Genomic DNA, 25151 nt, shown 5'->3' with positions numbered 1-25151 from the left:
GGTCCTCACAAACGTGACGTTATCGAAACCAACCCGAAGAAGCAACACCGGAAAGAAGCACACAACATAGTAAACCACCAACACGTGAATAAGGCACGATATGCGGGATGCGGTATGTGATGCCTATGCATGATTTGGAAAGGAATGATTAAACCTGGCCTCAACTTGGAGAACCAAGAGTGCCACTGGAAAGAGAGGTTGATTTCGGTTGAAATCGATATAAAGATCACCGGAATCGGATGCACGGTTTGGAAATGGCAAGCAAAACAAATATGGCACCGGTCTGCGATAATCAGCAAGTGACCAACTAAATGCAACAAGATAAATATGCTACAACACTCAAATATAGCAACAAAATACATGGCAGGGATCCACTCATGATTCTTGACAAAAGATGAACACTGAGTTACGGCTAATTCATCCATTAGCAAGCTCAAACAAGCATGACAAAAGTGCAAATGATAACAGGTTACAGACTTAGTGGTATTAACAGCATATCAGGAATTAACCATCAGGAAGCAAGCTTTAGAGCATGATAACTACATGCTATAGGAACATGTCATGGCAAAGCAAGGCATGGCGTGAAGCTACTCAAAGTATATAACAAAAGTCCCTTAGTGACCTTGAGCCAAAAGGGATCAGAAAATACAATTGCAAGCATGTGAACATAGCAAAAACATAAACAGATTCAGACTTGGTGAAAAACTGGAGCATGCAAAACAGATTGACAAGTAGGCATGTTTACGAGCTCGATGCACTCACTACAGAGAATTGCATGACAATCTAAGCATACACCCATCAAGAAGACATGGCATAGAAGCTATACATGCCAAGAACGACAACATAGCATGCACGGATCAACAACAACAACCTCGGCAAAATCGCTAAACATGTTAACAATCTGCCAGGAACATTTTATAGCAAAAGTAGAGATCGATTGACTCAAGCTAGCGTACTCCATAATTGCAAACAAAGACATGGATGTATATAGCACCACAATATTAACAAAACATCCTTACTGATCATCCTCAAAAGAGACACGGATCACTAGGAAACAACATGAACATATGACATAAAGACAATAACAGGACAAGGACTTAGTGAAATTCTAAGTCCCTGAAATCAGCATCATTGAGTAAACTGCTTTGCATGCTTGTGCTAGTCACCACTAAGATCACAAAAATACATGGCATACACACCTGTAAAGATGGCATGGCATTCTACAAAGCACATGTAGAGCTCATGATCATAGCATGCACACATTAATCATGGCAAAAATGACAAAAGGGCATTTGCTGAAACAGATCTGAAATATTCCTCACATAGCCCTATTCCAACAGCATTTCGGGCATCAATATGAGCTCAAATGAAAATGATGCAATGAGATGAAATGATGTACCCATCGAGACGAACATTTCGATATGCTACACGCACGAATCGGAGCTACAGATGCAGAGTTATGGCATGTCAAAGATTGCATAAAAATTAGGGTTAGGGTCGAAAAAGTCAACCGATTTCAGATCTGGATCTGGCGGGCGCGGATCCCGAGGTTCGTCCTCGAGCTTGCCGGCGATGGGGATGCGGTGGCCGGACTCGAGGAAGCTCGCCGGCGCGAGGGGGCTCGCCGGAGCTGGAACTTGGCGCGGCGAGGGGACGATGCGGCGGAGGCGCGGACGATGAGGATGGAGCGGCAGGTGGGGCGAGGCGCTTGGCGGTGGTGTGGCGGCCTCGGGCGAGCTCGCCGGCGATGGGCTCGACCGACGAAGGAGGAGGCGGCGGCGGGCGCTGCGCACGGGCAGGGCGAAGTGGGCTCGGGGGCCGGTTGCGGGCCTCCCGGGCCTCGGCGGCGGCGAGCGCCGAGTGGGCCACGTGGCGGCTGGAGACTGGCTGCGGTCGCCGGCGCGGGCGTGTCCGGCCGAAACAGACACGTCCGGCGGCGCGGAGGATGAATTTTTAGGGTTTTGGGGGAAGAAGACCCGTGATTTTGGGGAGGGGATCTATTTATAGAGGTAGAGGGAGCTAGGAAGCTCCAAATGAGGTGCGGTTTGCGGCCACGCGATCGTGATCAAACGCTCTAGAAGATACAAGGGGTTTAGGTGGGTATTGGGCCAGTTAGGAAGGGTGTTGGGCTGCAACACACACGAGGCCTTTTCGGTCCCTCGGTTAACCGTTGGAGTATCAAACGAAGTCCAAATGGCATGAAATTTGACAGGCGGTCTACCGTTAGTAAACCAAGGCCGCATGACAAGTCTCAGTCCAATCCGAAAATGTTTAACACCCGCACATGAAAAGAGGTAGAAAGGGGCACCGGATGACATAGGAGCGCCGGATTGCAAAACAGACAACGGGGAAAATGCTCGGATGCATGAGACGAACATGTATGCAAATGAAATGCACATGATGACATGATATGGAATGCATGACACGCAAGCAATGACAAGGTTACAACATCGAATAACTGGAGGACACCTGTCACATCGGTCTCGAGGCATTACAACACTCCACCACTACGAGAGGATCTCGTCCCGAGATCTAGAATGCCACCGGAGGGAAAATGGAAGAGAAAGAGAAGAGGTAAAACTAAGTTGCTCCTTTGACAAATGACTGAGACCAAAGAACCTTGAAAAAGGTTTAGCCATTTCGAGAAAAGAATTGAACAGAGATGAACAAAGTTGAAAACCTCCGTTAGAAAAGAGGAACAAGGATCATTATGGGAAACTTGTACGTTGACGGACATAAGAAAAGGGTTTCAATGGACAAGAAGTACATGCAAGCACTCCAGTTGAAACAAGATGTACAAGGAATGATAAAGATCAATTACGGCAACACTCCGGTTGGAAATGGAAGGAATTGAACGTGATGACAAAACGAGAGGATGGGTTGAAAAGAGCAACATCACAATGCCTCCGGAAGAAAAGAAAGAATGGAATGGCATGAATGGAGGTAAAAACAAGGTCTTGACAGAGCACGCTCACAACAAATGCTAGAACGGAGTCGTAGAATTAACAACAACAACGAAAGGATAAGCTTTAAGTGGGCTTATGGGGAACATCTCAAAACTGAGGTGAAATTCTGCCACTAGCGGAAACAACAGATTGAATTGACATAAACAAGGAGACGAGAAACTTATTTCACCGGGAGGATAGATGAAGAACTTGGATCATATATAAGCACCATAAATAGCAACAATCCTTAGGGGTAGCTTTAGGTGAAATATAACCCAAGATAACTTCAATGAGGAGATTGATGGATTTAAGATACCTCATTCTTGACAACATGTGAACCATGAAACATGAACTCAAATTAAATGACATAATACCACCTCCAATGATACGAAAGAAAGAATTGCACTCTGGATTGCAATAAGAAGAATGCTTGAGCTCCTTTGAAAAGAATCTCGATGAACACTTCGAAAAAGGAATTAAATCCTTGATGAACCATCATGTAGAACCTTCATGAAGAACTCCGGTAACAAAAGGATGATCAAACAAAAGGAAAGAGAAGTTGAAAACACGAGGTGAAGACTTGCAATGATTAGATGGATCTTCGCGATGAGATAAAGCAGAAAAAACTTGGGACTCCAGAAAAGAAAGATGAACAAAAGAAATCAAGAATTTTGATGAACCTCCGGAATAAGGAATTGAATTCGCTTGATGAAACAAGAATAAGAATTACGTTATGCGTATCCTACACCAATTTAAATTGATGACAAACAATGGATTTGGCATACTACTTATTTTTGAAGAAAGGATTAAGATAGATATCGCGCCAACTTGGGAAGGTATTGAACGAACCACCGGAAGGGTTGAAACAACGAATAAATTGATATGATAAAGAAGGAAGAGAAAACTCTTGAACGAACCACCTTAAGAATTTAAAACGATTGAAGAAAAGATAAAGAAGCACCGGGAAGAATTATAAAAGAGCGAAGATACTTGAGACAATCTAGATACATGAGAACGAAGGGATCAGGAACTGATTATAGATCACTTGAACGATGCGCCGGTAAGAGTGGAGAATGACAACTGAAAGCTGAGAATGAATAAATCTAAACTGATGGACTCTAGATAACAAACTGAGAAGACTCTTGAATTGCTCTGGATAGGTGAAAAGAATTCTCACAATCAAAACAAATTATGAGAGGATGGCAACAAACTAGAATCACGAATCTTGAAGAGAATGGAGCAAGATTGAGAGAGAAATCTTCTTCGGTCTTCAAATGCAGAGAATGACGACGAGAAACACCACCAAGAATTGTTGAGGCAGTCCGGAATGGAAAATTGGAAAGGTTGAACCAACGATGAAAAGAATTGAAAGATCTTGAAGAGACACATATGACTGATGACAAAACATTCTTACGTCAATCTTGGATAAGAATTTGAGGATAGCTCCAGGAAATAAGAAGAGTCAGGTAAGATCCTGGGAAAAGACCTGTGGGTTAGGGACCACTCAAAAGAAACACCGTTGAAGGATTGCTTGAAAAGAAGATTCCACCGGTTTGAATTTAAATGGCTTGAATGAGATAACATCCTCGAAAGAGCTTGAGCGAAAGCAGGGTGTAAGCATGAATCTTCGGGGTATCTTGAGCACTCTGGAACAAAAGAATAGCAAGAGGATTATTATGAGGTGCACCGGTATGAGAAAGTATTTTAAACGAGGAAAAAGGGATACGATCAACACTAAAAGCTTGAATTGAATCCACCGGAGAAGGAAAAGAATGAAGAATGATGAACTTGAGGTTCTGTTAGGATCTTCTTGAGAAACATCGGGTAAGGACATTGACGGAAAAGAATGGAGAGGCTTCACATCCATAGATGATACTTGATAAAGAAATCTTCGTCCTTGAAGAAAAATGGTGGGTGGGCGGGAAAAACAAAGACAATTTGGGATGAGCAAATAACATTGAGAAGACATTGAGTTGATCTCGCGAAAGTTGGAATGATCAGATCCACTTGTAGAGAAACACGCCGGTTGAAAAGGATTGACATGACAATCTCAATAGACGAGAAGGATTAGTATTCACATCGGAGTATGAGAACACTGTTTAGGGAAGGTATTGGATCAACACTTGACATTGAAGCAACTCGAATACCACCACTCAAAACAAAACCAAGGATTGGCTTGCAAAATAATCCGGAACAAACATATGATAGAGATTTTGTCCGAAGTTTTCGTGGTGGGGCCTACACGGGCTCGATCGTACATCACCATCATGTACAAGGCAGTGCACATGACATACGAAGCGTCCCCGAGTCGGCATAGCCAAGGACTCTTTAAGACACAACGAGACCACTGTAAAACCAACCGTGGATAGGCGGACCACTAGACGTCGAACCCCAATTTCATATCATACATCTGTCGGGAAGATATCCTAAGAGCTACTTGAATTCCCACTTATAAACTCCCGAAACTTTCCAGTTATGCAATCAGGTGTTGGGGATACAGGGGAAGCATAATATCTCACCCAAAACTAGCAAATCCTACATCCAGCTGTATCCATCCTTCAACACATAACCAAGAAACCTTCGGAAATCATTTACCTCAACCTTCGAAAAGCATCCGTTATACGAGTTATGGCAATACTCCCGAACTCCCGCCCCAATACTGGGTGGCGTCGAGGTTATCTCACCAACAACTGCATAAAAGAGATTTTCGATGTCGGCGCAAAAAATTCAGGTATTCCAGAATCTCAACGATAAAATTGTGACAACAACACCTCGGAGCTCAACTCCCCGGGACACTGCCACAACCCCTAAATGTCAGGAGGCACCAAGAACAATGTTCTCGTCACAAAACCATCGGAACGATTCCAAGATACCCGCGTGATCCTAAATTTTTTTTAGTAAAATTTGAGAAGAGAAGAGTCAAAACTCTACGTCAGGATGCCTCACCAGAGCGATGAAGGGACTGAAGAGTAAAGAGAATTCCTAACTCTCCGATATATATAATTCCTAAATGACTCAAAACATTTTCCTAGACTCAACAACGCGAGCGATTCGATCAAGCAGGGGGCTCCGAAGGTCGGGGAAGGCTCTGATACCAACTTGTAATGCCCTCGATGCGGCTATATCTCCCACGTGTCGAAGCACGACTTAGAGGCATAACCGCATTGAAAGCAATGTCGCAAGTGAGGTAATCTTCACAACAACCCATGTAAATAAATAAAGGGGAAAAGATACATAGCTGGCTTACACTCACCACGTCACATAAATACATATATAACATTACATTCATCCAAATACACTCAAGGTCCGACTACGAAACCAAAATGAAGATAAAACCCCAAATGCAACATAGCCTCGATCGCCCCGACTGGGCACCACTACTGATCATCTGGGACAGACACGTAGTAACGACGAGAGTCTTCATCGAACTCCCACTTGAGCTCGGTCATATCATCTGGAACGGTATCATCGGTCCCTGCATCTGGTTTTGGAAGTACTCTGTGAGTCACGGGGACTCAGCAATCTCAAGCCCTCGCGATCAAGACTATTTAAGCTTATAGGTAAGGTAAAGGTATGATGTGGAGCTGCAACAAGTGACTAGCATATATGGTGGCTAACATATTCGCAAAAGAGAGCGAGAAGAGAAGGCAAAAGCACGGTTCGAACAACTATGATCAAGAAGTGATCCTAGAACAACCTACGTCAAACATTACTCCAACACCATGTTCACTTCCCGGACACCGCCGAGAAGAGACCATCACGGTTACACACGCGGTTGGTGCATTTTAATTAAGTTAAGTCTTCTACAACCGGACATTAACAAATTCCCATCTGCCCATAACCGCGGGCACGGCTTTCAAAAGTTCAAATCCCTACAGGGGAGTCCCAACTTAGCCCATCACAAGCTCTCACGGCCAACGAAGGATATTCCTTCTCCCAAGACAATCCGATCAGACTCGACATCTCGGTTACAAGACATCCTCGACAATGGTAAAACAAGTCCAGCAACACCGCCCGAATGTGCCGACAAATCCCGATAGGAGCTGCACATATCTCGTTCTCAGGGCACACTCAGATGAGACTAGCTACGAGTAAAACCAACCCTCAAGTTTCCCCGAGGTGGCCCCACAGGCAGCTCAGTTTGGACCAACACTCAGAGGAGCACTGGCCCGGGGGGGTTTAAATAAAGATGACCCTTGAGTCCGCGGAACCCAAGGGAAAAAGAGGCTAGGTGGCGAATGGTAAAACCAATGTTGGGCATTGCTGGAGGAGTTTTATTCAAGGCGAACTGTCAAGGGGTTCCCATTATAACCTAACCGTGTAAGGAACGCAAAATCCGGGAACATAACACCGATATGACGGAAACTAGGGCGGCAAGAGTGGAACAAAACACCAGGCATAAGGCCGAGCCTTCCACCCTTTGCCAAGTATATAGATGCATTAATTAAATAAGAGATATTGTGATATCCCAACAAAATATCCATGTTCCAACAAGGAACAAACTCCAATCTTCACCTGCAACTAACAACGCTATAAGAGGGGCTGAGCAAAGCGGTAACATAGCCAAACAACGGTTTGCTAGGACAAGGTGGGTTAGATGCTTGGCTTAACAATATGGGAGGCATGATAAGCAAGTGGTAGGTATCGTAGCATAGGCATAGCAAAAGAGCGAGCAACTAGCAAGCAAAGATAGAAGTGATTTTGAGGGTATGGTCATCTTGCCTGAAATCCCGCAAGGAAGAAGAACGAGTCCATGAAGAGGACAAACAGACGCAGTCGAACGGGTCCTCACAAATGCGACGTTATCAGAACCAACCCGAAGAAGCAACACCGGAAAGAAGCACACAACATAGTAAACAACCAACACGTGAACAAGGCATGCTATGCAGGATGCGGTATGTGATGCCTATGCATGATTTGGAAAGGAATGATTGAACTTGGCCTCAACTTGGAGAACCATAAGTTCCACTGGAAAGAGGGGTTGATTTCGGTTGAAATCAATATAAAGATCACCGGAATCGGATGCACGGTTTGGAAATGGCAAGCAAAACAAATATGGCACCGGTCTGCGATAATCAGCAAGTGACCAACTAAATGCAACAAGATAAATATGCTACAACACTCAAACATAGCAACAAAATATATGGTAGGGATCCACTCATGATGCTTGACAAAAGATGAACACTGAGCTACGGATAATTCATCCATTAGCAAGCTCAAACAAGCATGGCAAAAGTGCAAATGATAACAGGTTACAGACTTAGTGGAATTAACAACATATCAGGAATTAATCATCATGAAGCAATCTTTAGAGCATGATAACTACATGCTACAGGAACATATCATGGCAAAGCAAGGCATGGCATAAAGCTACTCAAAGCATATAACAAAAGTCCCTTATTGACCTTCAGCCAAAAGGGATTAGAAAATACAATTGCAAGGATGTGAACATAGCAAAAACATAAATAGATTCAGACTTAGTGAAAAACTGGAGCATGCAAAACAGATTGACAAGTAGGCATGTTTACGAGCTCGATGCACTCACTACAGAGCATTGCATGACAATCTAAGCATACACTCATCAAGAAGACATGGCATGGAAGCTAGACATGGCAAGAACGACAACATAGCATGCACGGATCAACAACAACAACCTCGGCAAAATCGCTAAACATGTTAACAATCTGCCAGGAACATTTTATAGCAAAAGTAGAGCTCGATTGACTCAAGCTAGGTTGCTCCATAATTGTAAAAAAAGACATGGATGGATAGAGCACCACAATATTAACAAAACATCCTTACTGATCATCCTCAAAAGAGGCACGGATCACTAGGAAACAACATGAACATATGGCATAAAGACAATAATAGGACAAGGACTTGGTGAAATTCTAAGTCCCTGAAATCAGCATCATTGAGTAAACTACTTTGCATGCTTGTGCTAGTCACCACAAAGATCACAAAAATACATGGCATACACCCCTGTAAAGATGGCATGGCATTCTACAAAACACATGTAGAGCTCAGGATCATAGCATGCTGTCGGGTGGTAGGTGCGACATATGCCAACGGGTGGCTTATCATTGTGGGAGCCAATAAGACGTCGCCGGTGCCTGGAAGCGGGATGAGGCGAAGACATGCACGCCAGCGAATCTTACCCAGCTTCGGGGATCTCCGAGGAGATAACACCCGTACTGCTGCTCTGCGGGGTCTCCGCATGATCACTAGATGAACGAGTGGCTACAAGATGCTCCTTGAGCTGTTTGGCGAGAGGAAGAAGAAGGGTACGACTTGCTCTCCTCTCCTCTCTATGTGGTGTCTAAAACTAGCTCTGATCCACCCTTTGCATGGGTGCCCCGGGGGGTTTATATAGGCCCACCCCCCGGGGGTACAATGGTAATCCGGCTGGGCGTGGGCCCCAGCCGTCTGTGTCTACGCTCGCCGGCTTCTGCGCCGGCTGCTGGGGCCCGCCGGCTGGTGGGCCACACCGGTTGCCGGCTCCTTGGTCGACAGGCAGGCCCCAATGTCAAGGGCCTTGTCGATGGCTGGTTACTGTTGCCTCAACCTGGTGACGAGGGCTTCGCCGAGGTGGGCGTGGCTACAGTACCGCCGCCCGGCGGGCGATCGCTGTAGCCTCACCGCGTCTTGTCTCCTTAATGGGGCGTCTCCTTCGAGGGAGGAGGCAAGCCGGCTGCGGGGAGCCGGCCCTGTCTTGGGCCGACTGGGGGAGGCCTGGCCGCCTTCGGGTGTCTCTCTGCCTGGAGGGGCCCACCGCCTGTGGGCCGCGCTGACAGCCCGTCGTAGGTGGCGTCAGGGTCAACATGGCAATAGTGCCGCGCCGGACGGGTCATGGCTACCCCGTACGGCGCACTGTGCCAGGCGTGCTCCGGGATTTGGGGGTGGCAGGCTTTACTGTAGCCACGCCCCGTCTCATCGCCGTTATGTGGATGCAGACTTCGAGGGTACGATCTTGACCGCTTTGTGGGAGCCGGCCTCTTGGAGTCGGCCTTCTCGTGGCCGGCTTCTTGGAGCCGGCCCTCCTGCGGCTTTCTTCATGAGGGCTAAAGCCGGGCCGCCTTCCGATAGTCGTCCTGGGAGACAGCCGGCAAGGGGAAGGCGGCCCCACGTCTTGGATTCTTTGAGGGCCGGATCGGCTCGTAATTTTTTCAAACGGGCCAGGGGGAGCCGGCTAGGCTACCCGTGGTCATTTACTCCGACAGTAGTCCCCGAAGCTGGTCGAGCTTCAAGGCTGACAAAGGGACGAGAAGCTTGGTCAGCTTCCTATCCTGAGGAGCCGGCTTTGCTTATGCGCGCCGTCTTCGGAAAGCTCCGTTTCTTGTAGGCGGGAACGTGGGTCAGCTTGCGAGCTGACCGCGTGCCATCCCGTGGGCCATGTGGCAAGGAAAACCTGCCAACGCACTCGCGCGATGGGACACCGCCGCAAGCCCGGGCCCGCCACTCCTAGGCCTCGGCCCGAGCGCGGATCTTCTGCGGCCCACAACGGACCGCTCGCCTTCCCGCGGCGGTTTTATTACGCCATCAAGGCGCAATAATCGCGGGACATGGGGGAGTGGGCGCAGTTGATCCCACGTTCCCCCACACCACGCCTCCTCGGCTCCGCCGCGCGGGTCTATAAGTAGGGGGGGAGGGGAAGCGGCAGAGGCTCGCACGATCTCCCTCGCTCCGCCCCTTCTCACCTTCCTTCTTCTTCCCTTCGCCGCCGCAGCGACCCATTGCCGCGCCGCTCCGCCGTCGGACCTCTCGGTTCCTTTGGCCCCGCCGTAGGGGGGTCGTGCGCGTCTCCGCCATCGCATCGTCTTGTTCCTCGCCGCGTCGTTCCCATGGCGTTGTCGAGCTCGTGGGATGGCTCCAACATCCACGAGGACCACATTGAGTTCCTCCGCTGGACGCGGCGTCTGCCGGGCGAGAACTATGTGCGGGTTCATCGTGCGCCGGCGAGGGAGATTTCGCCGGCACCGGAGGAGGGCGAGTGGGTAATATTCCGCTCGCACTGCCTGCGCGGCTTCGGCCTCCCGGCGAGCGGATTCCTTCGCGCTTTTCTTGAATTTTACCACCTCCAGCCGCATCACCTCACGCCCAACGCGGTGATGCTGCTGTCGGCTTTTGTCACCTTGTGCGAGGGCTTTCTTGGGGTTCTCCCCACTCTCGAGCTCTGGGGAGAATTCTTCCAGAGCAAGTTCGGCACCGTTGTCGCGGGCGTGCCCGCCCCCTGCGGAGCCTTCATTGCCATGAGGCGGACGGGCGAGAACAATCCGTTCCCGCCCATCCCGCTGATCCAGTCGGTGAAGCTCTGGCAGAAGTCCTATTTTTACGTGAAGAACGTCGCCCAGCAAGGCGACTACGTCAACCTGCCGGCTTACGTAGCCGGCCCGCCGGCTGGGAGGCAACCCCTGTGGAGCTACCGGGCCAGGTCGTTGTCTCAGGCCGGGAACGCAGCCGTCTCCCGGCTCCGGGTGATGATCCAGTCGAAGGGCCTGACCAGATCCGACCTGGTGGCCGCCTTCGTGGAGCGCCGAGTACTTCTGCTCCAAGGCCGGCCTCACATGATTTGCCAGATGAGCGGCCGCTTCGACCCGTGCCGACTGAGCACCAGGGAGATGCCTCATGCCGAGGTGTCTTACATGGTGAACTACATCTCCAACTGCAAGCTCGCGGAGGATTGGCGATACGGCAAGGGGCCATATTCTCGCGCCAACCCTCCGCCTGCTGTAAGTTTTTCTTCTTTTTTGTAGCCGTCCTCATGATGGCCGATTTCTGATCAATTGGTTTGCCCTTAGCAGAACCCTCTTCTTCCGCCAACGGCCGGGGCCGCAGGGGTAGAGCGCCAGCTCCTCTCCGACCGCACGGTGGACGACGTCAATGATCCGAACCTGGGAGAGGCCGCCATGGAAGATGCCATCGTGAGGGAAGGCGACGAGGCAGGAGGCGCGGGGCTCGGGGCCGGCCTCGAGGACTGGGCGGTGATGACGAGGTCGAAGCCGCCCCGCACCGCCAGCCGGCGCTTGATCATCAAGGCACGGGCCCGTCTGCCATGCCGGCTGCCCGTGGCGGCGCGCAGAAACGCCGGTCCGCGTCGACCTTCTTCGGTAGCCGGCCGAAGAAATCCAAGGGTTCCACGGCGGCGACCAAGCGGGATGAGGCGGCCGTGAAGGCGGCCCGCTTCTGCAAGGCGGTGAAACAGCTGCAAGCGATCTCGGCGTAAGTCGTCGAACGTCTTGTATATTTTTTTGTTGTCCTCTTTGATTGCGGCTCTTCTAAACCTTTCTTTGCTCGCCGGGCAGGGCACCGCTTTCCCTCGAGCGAGGTCCTGGCGGCTCCGTAGTCGGGCCGACTGGAGGGTCCTCAGGCTCCCGCCGCGTGGATCCCCGCGCCGACCTGATGGAGGCCACGAAGCGGAATGCACGGGAGGTGCGGGAGGCGGCGGAGCGAAGGACCGCCCAGGCGGCGAAGGAGCAGGCCGACGCGGCGGCCAAGGCCCGGGCGGAGGCGGCATCCGCGGAGATGGAGGCGGAGGCCTCGCACAACCAGCCTCCGCTGCTCGTCGTTCCCCTCCACGCCGTGGCCCCCGACATCCCCGTGCCCCCGTCGGAGCAGGTTGACCAAGACCCGCCGGTGATGGAGAGGAGGGAGAACCACATGGTCTTCGTGGAGGAGGCACCGCAGACGGCGCCGACTTGAGCGGGCCAAAGCGGCCAACCAGCCGTGGCGCTAGAGCAGCCGGCCGGGGGCGAGCCGGAGGCAGGGGCCGACCTCGAGGTGCAGCCAGCATTTAGCCGGCGCGCAGGGGGAGCTACCTCTGCGCCAGAACCGCACCGAGCTGCGGGCGCCAGCCAGACGGCGGAGGCCCTGGAGGTGGCCAGCGCCAGCACGTCCGAGTGGACGCCGAGCGGGGGGACGGCCGAGCTGAACACGACAGCCCAGGAGGTCCAGAGCCGGCTTCATGCCCAGGCCGCTTCGCTGCAGCGATATACCCAAGAGTTCCTCGCGACGCGGGCCGTCATCCAGGTGAGCCTTCTGGCCTTGGTTGTTTTGCTTTTTTGATTTCTTCCGTGAGTGCGCGTCAGCGCACCCGCTGGGTGTAGTCCCCAAGTTTCGAGTCGGCTGCTGAGCAGGCGACTTGGTACTTACTAGGTCCTGACAGCTATCTTATTTTTGCATCCTGTCTGATCTCCCAGGAATACCATAACCTCCGCGCTGCTGCCTTCAACTCCCAGGCTCAGGAGCTGGGCCGGAAAACCGAAGACCTGACCAACAACCGGAGTGCGTGCTTTGTCTCGTTCATCTCCTGTGGGGGCGCGTCAGCGCACCCACTGGGTGTAGTCCCCGAGATTCGGGCCGACTGCTGAGCAGTCGGGTCCGATCTTCCTTGACGACTTCTTCCTTATTGATTTTTCCTTCATCTTCATGCTTGCAGGAGCCAATGCCGACTTGAGGGGGCAGCTCAGCGGGGCCCAGGCCGCCCTTCGCGCCAAGGAAGCCGAGTACAACGCCTTGGTCCTAAAGCATGACCGCCTGGCCAAGAAGTTGGCCGACCAGGAGGAGAGCCACAAGGCGGCCCTGAAGAAGGCGCAGGACAGCGAGGACGCCCTCAAAGCTGAGTTCGAGACCGAAGCGGCGGGCTGGGCTGAGGCAAAACAAGCGCTGAGCGAGGGCTTCGGCCGGATCGAGGATCTGATTGATGGTAAGCCGCCTTCCTCACTCCTTGCTTGCCCCTTGCCCCCTGATTTGTGTTCTGACTTGTGCTGCTTTTTGTTCTTTGTGCAGACTACTTCCCCGGCTACTCCGTCTTCGCCACCCAGACCATCGAGGCCCACCACGAGGCGCACCGGTAGGCGGGGGCTGAAATCGCGCCGGACGGATGCTTGAGGAGCAACTCTTGGCGGTCCAAGCCCGGCTGTAGCCGGCTCACCGCATGCTCCGCCGCCTCCAGCGCATCGGGGCGTAGGTGTTGGCGGCCCTCTGGCCAGGCGAAACGATTCCCCGCACCCCGAGTCGGACTGCCGACTGGCTGGAGGTTGCGGTTGGCCGCTTCGAGGCCTGGAAGGCATCGGCGGCCCGGCTTGGAGCTGGGCGGGCACTGGAGTTCATCCAAGCCTGGTATCCCGGGCTGAACCTGGACCAGCTGCGCACCTGGCGGCTGGAGGCCAATGAGGAGATGGAGGAGGTGTGGCCGGCTATCGCTCAGCGTGCCTCGATGATCGCCGAGTGCACTGACATCAGCGTCTTTGCTCCTGAAATAAATGACGACGGTGTTGCCCAGCCGAAGGAATGGTTTGGGCTGGACCCGGCAGTGGGTGAGGACTTGGCGGAGGAGATCACTTCCAGTGATGAAGGTGAAGACGACGAAGGAGAGGAAGGCGAAGACGTCGAGCCGGCCAGTGAAGCGGCCAGCCAGCCCTAGCCTGACCGTGCCTCTAGCAACGAGGCGTGTGCTAGCGCGCCCTCTGCGGGAGGTGGTGATCATGCCAAGGTTCGCCAGCCGGCCACTCCTCCAGCCAGCACTGCCGTCTCTACCGACCTGCCCGACTCGCCAGTCGCTCCCTTGGCTTAATCTACCGTCCTTGCTTTTCCTGCTTGTTACTCTTTGAACAATTTTTGTTAAACTTGCGCAGTTCCACCCACTGGGGGTGTATTCAAACTATGTTGAATGCTGGCCTTTCGAAGGCCTTTTGTGTAAATATGATCGTGTGTGTGTTTGGCTTTCATTCGCGTATGCTTTTTATCTTTAGGCTGTTTCCTTTGCCGCCTTCCCCTAGCTACTGCCTTCCCAACCGGCAACTGCTCTACAGCCTGCGGCTAAGGAAGAACTTGGCTATATATTTTTATATTTTTTTTGGGAAGGAAAGTACTCGAGCTTTCTTAGATTGAAGCGAGGTGAATGGAAGCCGGCCGGCCGACTGCTCTGGTAGTCAGTCGGTGGTGGGAGAAAAACCAGCTTTTGTTATATTAGTCCGTTAGTCCCTAGCCGTTTTTGTGTGGGCGTCCTTTCCTGCCTTTAACTCTTGCCAGCCGGATAGCCGGTTCTTCGAACTGCGACTTTTGGCAAGAGAAGGCTTGGGTGCCGGCACACTACTTGTCTGACCGCGGGTAGGACTTCTAATATAACTCAAGGTGGCCAGTCCCCGGGCCGACTAGTCGAACCCGGTGCCGGACGAAAAAAGTGAATGTAATGACATGATCATAAGCATGATACTCTTCTTTTGTAGATAAAAGATGGCAGTCCCCGATCTCTCCTCGGGGGGCCTATTGTCTCGTACCTAGTACAAAAGTTAGCGTGATACATACTGCATTTCAACTATAAAATCTTCGAAGGAGGTTGGCGTTCCATGGTCGTTCCGACTCCTTGCCGGAGTCGTCTCTCTTTCGTACCTTCGGCTTCTGTGCGTCGATCAGGTAGTAGGAGTCATTTCCCAGCGCTCTGCTGATGACAAAGGGGCCTTCCCAAGGGGCCGAGAGCTTGTGCTGGCCGGTTGTTCGCTGGATCAGCCGGAGCACGAGGTCGCCTTCTTGGAAAGATCTTGGTCTGACCTTCCGGCTATGGTAGCGGCGCAAGCCCTGCTGGTAGATGGCGGACCGGCTGAGGGCTAACAGCCGGCCTTCTTCCAGCAGGTCGACGCCATCTTCTCGTGCTTCCTTGGTCTCCGCCTCTGTGTACATGGTTACCCGAGGCGAGTCGAACTCGATGTCAGTTGGGATGACCGCCTCGGCACCATACACGAGGAAGAAAGGAGTGAAGCTGGTTGACTTGTTTGGGGTAGTGCGCAGACTCCAGAGGACGGCCGGCAGCTCATCGAGCCAATAGCCGGCCGAACATTCCAGTGGTACGACCAGTCGGGGCTTGATGCCGGAAAGGATGAGGCTGTTGGCTCGCTCGACTTGGCCGTTTGACTGTGGGTGGGCAACGGACGCTAAGTCCAACCGGATGCCCTGCGTCGCGCAGAAACGTGCCAATGCTCCCTTGGCGAAATTCGTGCAGTTGTCGGTGATGATGCTGTGTGGCACGCCGTAGCGAGTTGTTATATCTGCGATGAATGTCACGGCAGTCGGCCCATTCAGCTTCTTGATCGGCTTTGCCTCAATCCATTTGGTGAATTTGTCCATGGCGACAAGCAGATGTGTCATGCCGCCGTGCGCCATCTTGAATGGGCCCACCATGTCCAGTCCCCAAACGGCGAAGGGCCAAGTGAGGGGAATGGTCTTGAGTGCCGAAGCCGGCATGTGTTGCTTGGAGCTGAAGACTTGGCACCCTTTGCAATGTTTAACTAACTCCTTGGCGTCATCCAAAGCAGTCGGCCAAAAGAACCCATGGAGGAAAGCTTTAGCGACGACTGATCTTGAGGCCGCATGGTGGCCGCATTCTCCTTGGTGGATGTCTCTGAGGATTGCAAAAAACTTCTCTTGCTCGACGCATCGCTGGAAGACTCCAGTGACACTGCGCCTGATGAGCTCTCTGTTGACGATTGTGTATACTCCGGCTCGGCGTTGGACTTGTCTTGCCTCTGTTTCGTCAGCCGGCAGATCTTGGTTTATTAGGAAGTTGAGGATGGACTGAGCCCATGATGGAGCTGCGACTTGTTCTATTGCCAACACGGCTACTGCGACCAGGGCGGGCGGGCTGGGTGGTGAAATGCTGGAGTCGGCCACCGCCTGTTGTGTTGGTGCAGTCCCCGGGCCGACTACCGCAGTCCCCGAGCCGGGTGTGGCAGTCCCTGGGTCGGGCGTAACTACGGAAGTCCCTGAGCCGCCTACTGGCGTCCCCGGGCCGACTATCGAAGTCCCTGGGTCACCTGCTTGGTTTTTCGAGCCGGACCCGGCCGCGTCGGGGTCAGGCGGCACGAAGATGGAATCGGACTCTAGAGACGGCTTGATAGACGGCTTGAGGAGGCGTTGTAGAGAGACACCGGTTGGTATTGTCTGCCGAGTGGAGCCAATTCGAGCCAGGGTATCAGCTGGCTCGTTGTCGGCTCGCGGTACATGGAGGAACTCGCATCCTTCAAAGTGCCCGCTGATCTGCTGAACGAGGAAGCGGTAGCTTGCCATATTTGCGTCCTTGGCGTCCCAGTCGCCGGATGATTGCTGGACTACCAAGTCCGAGTCGCCGTAACATAGGATCCAGCGTATGCCGAGCTCTTTGGCAAGCCGGAGCCCGTGTATGAGCGCCTCGTACTCGGCCACGTTGTTGGAGGCGGCAAAGTGAATTTGCAGCGTGTATCTGAGCTTGTCGCCTTTGGGAGAGGTGAGGATGACGCCGGCTCCCAAGCCGGTGCGCATCTTGGACCCGTCGAAGTGCATGCGCCAATGAGTGGAGTCGAGAGCTGGCGGTAGGTACTGGGTCTTGGCCCAGTCGACCAGGAAGTCGGCCAATGCTTGGGACTTGATGGCAGTGCGAGGCTGGTAGAAGATTGTGTAGGGGGCCAGCTCGATGGCCCATTTCGCCACTCGGCCGGATGCATCCCGGCTGCCTATGATCTCGGCAAGCGGGGCGGTGCATACGACCGTGATGGGGTGCTCTTGGAAGTAGGGCTTCAGCTTCTTGGCGGCGAAGTACACGCCATAGCACATCTTCTGGTAGTGCGGGTAGTTCTGCTTCGAGGTAGACATCACCTCGCTCAAATAGTACACCGGCCTCTGGACCGGCTGGGCTCGGCCCTCTTCTGGGCGCTGGACTACGATGACGGTGCTGACCACCCGGCTGGTTGCGGCAATGTAGAGGAGCATGGGCTCTTTCTCAATCGGCGCTGCCAGGACAGGCGACGTGGCCAGCATCTTCTTCAGCTCGTGAAAAGCTTGGTCATCTTGGTTGTTCCACTCGAAGTGAGTGGTCTTCTTCATGAGGCGGTAGAGGGGGAGAGCTTTCTATCTGAGCCAGCTAATGAAGCGGTTCAGGGAGGCCAAGCACCCGGTGAACTTCCCCCACGGTGGGCGCCAAATGTCGGGTGGTAGGTGCGACCTATGCCAACGGGTGGCTTATCATTGTGGGAGCCAATAAGACATCGCCGGTGCCTGGAAGCGGGATGAGGCGAAGACATGCACGCCGGCGAATCTTACCCAGCTTCGGGGCTCTCCGAGGAGATAACACCCCTACTGCTGCTCTGCGGGGTCTCCGCATGATCACTAGATGAACGAGTGGCTACAAGATGCTCCTTGAGCTGTTTGGCGAGAGGAAGAAGAAGGGCACGACTTGCTCTCCTCTCCTCTCTATGTGGTGTCTAAAACTAGCTCTGATCCACCCTTTGCATGGGTGCCCCGGGGGTTTATATAGGCCCACCCCCCGGGGGTACAATGGTAATCCGGCTGGGCGTGGGCCCCAGCCGTCTGTGTCTACGCTCGCCGGCTTCTGCGCCGGCTGCTGGGGCCTGCCGGCTGGTGGGCCCCGCCGGCTGCCGGCTCCTTGGTCGATAGGCAGGCCCCACTGTGAAGGGCCTTGTCGATGGCTGGTTACTATTGCCTCAACCTGGTGACGAGGGCTTCGCCGAGGTGGGCATGGCTATAGTGCCGCCGCCCGGCGGGCGATCGCTGTAGCCTCACCGCGTCTTGTCTCCTTAGTGGGGCGTCTCCTTCGAGGGAGGAGGCAAGCCAGCTGCGGGGAGCCGGCCCTGTCTGGGGCCGACTGGGGGAGGCCTGGCCGCCTTCGGGTGTCTCTCTGCGTGTCCGGCCGAAACGGACACGTCCGGCGGCGCGGAGGACAAATTTTTAGGGTTTTGGGGGAAGAAGACCCGAGATTTCGGGGAGGGGATCTATTCATAGAGTTAGAGGGAGCTAGGAAGCTCCAAATGAAGTGCGGTTTGCGGCCACGCGATCGTGATGGAACACTCTAGAAGATAGAAGGGGTTTAGGTGGGCATTGGGCCAGTTAGGAAGGGTGTTGGGCTGCAACAGACACGAGACCTTTTTGGTCCCTCAGTTAACCGTTGGAGTATCAAACGATGTCCAATGGCACGGAATTTGACAGGCGGTCTACCGGTAGTAAAGCAAGGCCGCATGAAAATTCTCGGTCCAATCCGAAAATGTTTAACACCCGCACATGAAAAGAGGTAGAAAGGGGCACCGGATGACATAGGAGCGCCGGATTGCAAAACGGACAACGGGGAAAATGCTCGGATGCATGAGACGAACATGTATGCAAATGAAATGCACATGATGACATGATATGGAATGCATGACACGCAAGCAATGACAAGGCAACAACAGCGAATAACAGGAGGACACCTGACACATCGGTCTCGTGGCATTACAATAGGGCCGCGTCTTAGGAGCGCTTCTGGCCTTCATGCACTGGCAGGTGCGAGGGTCCACCGCACAGCTACGTTCGTATGCCGTTTGGCCTGCCGAACGCGGCTGACACCTATCAGCGTCATCTACGGAGCATCCTAGCGGCTCAGGAGGCCAGGCACCACGCAGTCCTGGCGGAAATGGCGATGGTCCTCAAGGAACCACCCGAGCCCCCAGAGCCTCCTGAGGCTCAGGGCCCTGGTGGCTCGTGAGGAGCGACTCTTTGGCACGCATCATCAGCTACTCCAACACCACTCTGGCAGTGTTATCAGGTGACTCTTTTCAGTTCAATCAGTTGGAGGCGCCCCTCGGGCTGCATCATCCCCAGGCCGCTCGGGTCCATCCCAGTGGCGTGTATCATTTTTACATCTATTTGAACTAGCTTATCTCCTATCATGGTTCTCTTACAGCTATCGCTTGTTAGATTACATCTCACGACATCCCACATTACTGACCAATCTCCTGTTTACCCCGTGGCGAGAACTCTACATACGGGCACGACGCTTGTGCTCAGGTCCGTCCCTGCAACGTTGATAAATTTGAGAGATCGAGCTCTGGCTGGCGGCCCGCTCCACAAACGTCACGTCATCAGTTCCTCAATGCTTTTGTCTTCTTGTGGGGCAATCGGCAACTGGGTAACAGCGCGACCATGGGCTATGCTCTCTCTCTGGCTAACCCGCAGGAACTTCCCGAGGATAACAACGGGCGGTACCACGGGCTCCTTCCTTTCGCATGCAATTCCCTTGCATGTTAAAGGGGGGCACCTGAGCATCGCTCCTCAGGAGCCCTTACTGGCTCTCCGGCCCTCACCCCCTGGCCTTGACCACGGCATCGCGACTTGGCATACCAGCGGCGGCTGACCTCGCTAGAAGGCCGGGACCCAGGGACGTAGAGCGTATGAAAGAACATGGTAAAGAAGGGAAAGCTCGCATGGACCTAACCCGGCTACGCTGTGGCCATTGATGCGCGAGCCTGGCACAACTCAAGGAATCAATTCTGGACCGCTAAGATAAGTTTTTGCACTCGGGTCAGCCAAGCGATGTGGCATAGGATTCCCATCTCTTGCAACCTTGCTACGGCGCCGCCGCTTTCCTTTCCCATCCTTAGGTAGCTGCTTGCGTGCTAAAGGGTACCTCTTGAGCATCGCACCTCAGGAGCTCTTACTGGACCTCGGGCCGCTCACATCCTGGCCTTGACCACGGCATCACGACCTGGCATACCAGCGAAGGCTGCAGCCTGCCTGGGGACCGGGACCTGTCAGCGTAGAGCACCAAGCTACCCCGAGGTTGGAAAGGGGGGGCTGAGCCGAAGCAGGACATGCAGTCATACATCTTAATAATAAGGACAATATTAACCAAAGGGCACTACATATTCTTTACACGCCCCCATGGGGTTCGTCTCGATTCCTCATGGGGAACAAAAGAAGATGGTTCCTATGAGCCCTATCTAGAATCGTCAACGCCACCGACGCCATCATCAACAGTGGGCCACGGGAGACCGACACCAACCCCATACAGATCATCAATGGCGGCGGGCAGATGCCGCAGCCGCGCTCCGGGCACGGCGAGAGCTCGGGGGTAGGTAGATGTCGTCGCTCGTCTCTGGAGTCTCGTAGGGCTCGGAAGAGTCGCTGGACTCCCAAGCACCGTCGCTGCTGCTGGAGGAACTGCTAGCTAGGCCAGCAGCAGGCCCGGCTCCTGCCGTTGGGCCGTCCTGATGACCCCCTCCAGGGCAGCACTCCAGGCGGCGGCCTTCCTTGTCAAAGACCTTGAAGAACATCGTGGAGGCGCCATCGTATTCGAGGTGGATGGCTAGGGCGCCCTACGCACGGCATACCCGGGCGACCTCACCCCATCCGCGGGTCATGAAGATCTTGCCCGGGTAGACGAGCTCAACCTCCGCCCCCGTCGTCGGGGCATCACACTCAGCGTGCTGCAGCCATAGCTTGAGGGACCCCTCAGCGGCATTTCGACGGAGAAGAACGAAGGGAACCGGATCCACGCACGCGGTGGCATCGCCGCCCACACCACGAGTTCACGCGAGGAGCCCTCGGTGTGGGTTCGTGGGGCGGTAGTGTGCGCCACCACTGCATGGGCACTATAGCCATGGCGCGTGGGGCGTCGGTCCCTGCCCCCTCCTCCAGAGTCTGCTGCCTGGGCATACAAGGGCAGTGGATAGCTGGGGGAAGGCCGTTCGTGCCAAGGCCTCGACACCTCCGGCCTTGCGACGACTTCGCGAGGGAGGGCAAGCCTCTTCTTCAGCGGAAGAGGCCCAAGATCTTCACGAGGGGATTTTCCCTTCTCGCCAGCAGAAAATCTCTGTATCGGCGCCATGGATGATGCAACGAGGCAGTAAAGCAAGGGAAAAGAAGCAAGCGGGACGGAGGAAGAGATGGGTGACGGGGGCTCCGCCCCCTCCCCATTTATAGCAGGAGAAGGCCAACCGACAACCCCCACGATCGCAGTTCGTAGGTAATGATGGCTTCTCTGCATGCACCAGTGACTCGTCAAGTAGGGCAGTTGCCGAGGCAGTGTGGGGAAGCGGAGACGCCCACGTCCCGTCAGTCGCCACGCGTCAATCGAGGCCACAGGCTATTGGGGCCCGCGGCACTCTGCACTTGCCCCTTGGCTTCGCATTGAAGCCAAGTACGAGCGCGCCTTGGGCCCGAGGGCTACTGTCGGCATTCTAGGAACGGGAGTCCCTAGACTTGCTTGCCTGCGGCCCACGGCGTGACTCCTCCAGTGGCCTGGTACGTCCCATCTTTACCAGCAAACACTCAAGACCCTCACGAGGGGCCAAGCCTGGGGAGGCGGATGACACAAGACCTCCTCAGGGGCAGCCTCGCTAGGCTGGCTCGCGAGGAGCAGAGATATCAAGGCGAGGGGCACCTCGTGAGGTTTCGTGATGTGAGCCATGACGACCAAGGCCACGCGGGTGCCAGGTGGGCGCCAGCGGGTGCCAGGTGGGCGCCAGCGGGCGCAGAGCACCAATTGCCTCTTTGGTGCTAAAGGAGCAGGCGCAGGCGAGGAGTCCCGAGGCATTAGGCAAAGGTTTCCATATCGGTGCAACAAGACCAAGACCAGCAGGACGGCAGGATGGAGGTCATCGCGGAGCCCACGACGGCGTCACCACCAGAGCCTTTGGCAGGCGAAGACCACCTTTTGCAGGATAGCTTGTACTAGCTGCTCCCCTTCAAATTGTCCGTTGTGGAATCCCTTCCCGCCTAATATTTGGGAAGAGGACCAGGGCCTCTATAAATAGGACTAGCCATCACCATAGGGAGAGAGGGGATACATTCCACCCTGATACGCACAAGCTCATCGAGCTCAAGAACACCTCTCCTCAGGAGGCTGTTCTTCCCTTGTACTTGTTCATCCTCAGCCTACAAGGCAATCCACCACACCACACTGGAGTAGGGTATTACACCACATCGGTGGCCCAAACCAGTATAAACTCTTGTGTCCCTTGTTCTTCGAGTTCGGCGAGCTAGGTTTTTATATCGTTGCAAGAGCATGAGGGGGAATGAAAGATCTTTGTGCACACCCTAGTGTTCGAACCTCAAGGGTTTTGCCAGAACCCGAAATCGAACACACACAGAGAGAGAGGGAAATAGAGAGAGGAAGAAGTTAGATCTGTGAGATAGATGGAGACATGTAATATATGTGAGATGTGTGTGTATCCAGATTCTGTAGACGTGGAAGGAGAAGAGACAAATGTTTGATGAGAGAACTGGAAAAACATGCATGAGAGGGGAAGGATCTCGTGGGTTGAGGGATTGATAATTTTGTGCGGGAGAGAGAGGGATTGATAATTTTGTGCGGGAGAGGGGGGAGGAGTCAGTCAGCCGTCGTCACACCATCCTGGTTCCAAATGGCCCCGCATTCTCTAGTGCAGTGTGGTCATCGTCTTTGATCTCCTCGATGCCCTCTTTGAAGGTTGAGGTGTTGTGCATGCTGGGTTGTAGAGAAGCACAAGAGAGAGTGGTCGCCATATATCCTTGGATGGGGGTGAATTGTGTGCTCGGGGGAGGGGGAGTGTGTGTGTGTGCGGTGTGTGTGTGTGTGTCGGCTATTGAGAGAAATCAAACCTATGGAGAGAAATATGTGTGTATGTGACGAAAAGCTACATGCTAAATAGGGTTTTCACGAAGAGATTGTGCGTGCGAGATAGAGAGCGATGTGCGGGCCTTGAGGTGGGCAAGGGACGGACGAATCGAGAGAGATGGTTGTTGTGTTACGGATGCTCCTCCCTCTCTCTCTCACACACACAAGTACAAATAGAATACCATTCTCTCATGTATACACAATGTATCGACATTTCTCTATGTCTCACTCATGCATGATCATTTGCACATTCACACCTCTCTGTGTCTCTATCACACGCACACCAACTCCACATTGCCCTTCCGCCACAACACATATATGGACACATACACACGTTCTCTCTCAGTCACACACACAAAATCAGTATTAAAAAAAACTAGGGCGCACCTAAAACGTCCAAATCCAAATAAACACAAACTGGAGCTAAATTCAAATATATGGAAATATTGTAGCGTCAAGAACTTTCCCAGGAAAAAAAGTTGAGTAATATTTGGGGATTGTTTTCACACACACAAAAAGGTTCAGTGGGTGTCCTTCGAGCGCGACATGGTGACGTACAGTTCGATCGACCGTGCGATCACAGTTCACGTGCTTGCACAGGATTCTGTATCGTGGCTGTGGTAACTAATATAAGCGTTGCCTCAGTCTAATGTTTACGTGTACTAGTACAGTTTTCTTTTATGTTTGACCAACCCTATATAAAACTAAACTAAGCTCCCATACACGCACTCATCAATATGCTGCAGCGGCCGTTGCGCATGCCGCCACCCGCCTGTTCTGGCCAACCATTTCTTGCCCATCACCACCGTGTCGCCGCCATCCATGTACCATGAAGCCGAAGGCTCGCCCGCTCACGTCATCTGCAATCCCTCCTCGCGATGCCGTCGTATTGCCAAGCATGCGAGCAGCTGGTGGAGCCATGTCTATGCTCACAGCGTACGAAGAGGAGGACGAGCGCGTGCTCCAGCACGCCGGCGAGGAGGAACTAGCGTGTCATTGTCGTCTCCGCCCGCGCGGAGGAGGCGCACATGGTGTCTGTCGCGGCGGAAGCCGGCCGCGCCCGCATCGAGCCCGCAAACCGAGTGTGGACGCGAAATCTACCTTCAAGACCTTGAATGCCACGTGGATCCTGCAATCTAAAGGAGTAATTTGGGTCAGTCGACTCTGATGAGCCGTTGTGTCGGATCACGGGTTCTGGCAAAACCCTCGAGGTTCGAACACTGGGGTGCATGTGAAGGTTTTCTCCCTATCGATCCACGCCCTAGCTGTCTAAGATCTCGCGGACAAACTCGACGAACTCACAAGACAAAGACACAAGATTTATACTGGTTCGGGCCACCACTGTGGTGTAATACCCTACTCCAGTGTGGTGGTGGTAGATTACCTCTTGGGCTGATGATGAACAGTATAAGGGGAAGAACAGCCTCCTGAGGTTGAGGTGTTCTTGTGCTTGGTGAACTTGTGTGGGTGAGATGCCTCTGAATGAGTTCTCCCTCTCCTCTTTTCGTCGTGTCCCTACTGTGGTGGCTAGTTCTACTTATATAGGCCCTAGTCGTCTCCCCAAATATTGAGCGGGAAGGGAGCCAACAACGGCCAATTTGAAAGGGGACAACTAGTACAGTTTATCCTGACAAAAGTGGTCTTCACCTGCAAAAGGCTCTGGTGGTGACGCCATATTGTGCTACATGGTGACCTCCGTCTTGCAGTCCTGCTGGTCTTGGTCTCGTTGCACCGATATGGAAACCTTTGCTTGATGCCTCAGTACTCCGTGCCCGCGCTTGCGCCCTTGGCACCAAAGAGGAAACAAGGAT

Source organism: Triticum aestivum, chromosome 3A (genome assembly GCF_018294505.1).
Source record: "Triticum aestivum cultivar Chinese Spring chromosome 3A, IWGSC CS RefSeq v2.1, whole genome shotgun sequence".
In the NCBI taxonomy this organism is placed as follows: domain Eukaryota; kingdom Viridiplantae; phylum Streptophyta; class Magnoliopsida; order Poales; family Poaceae; genus Triticum; species Triticum aestivum.
This window is presented reverse-complemented; position numbering follows the sequence as displayed.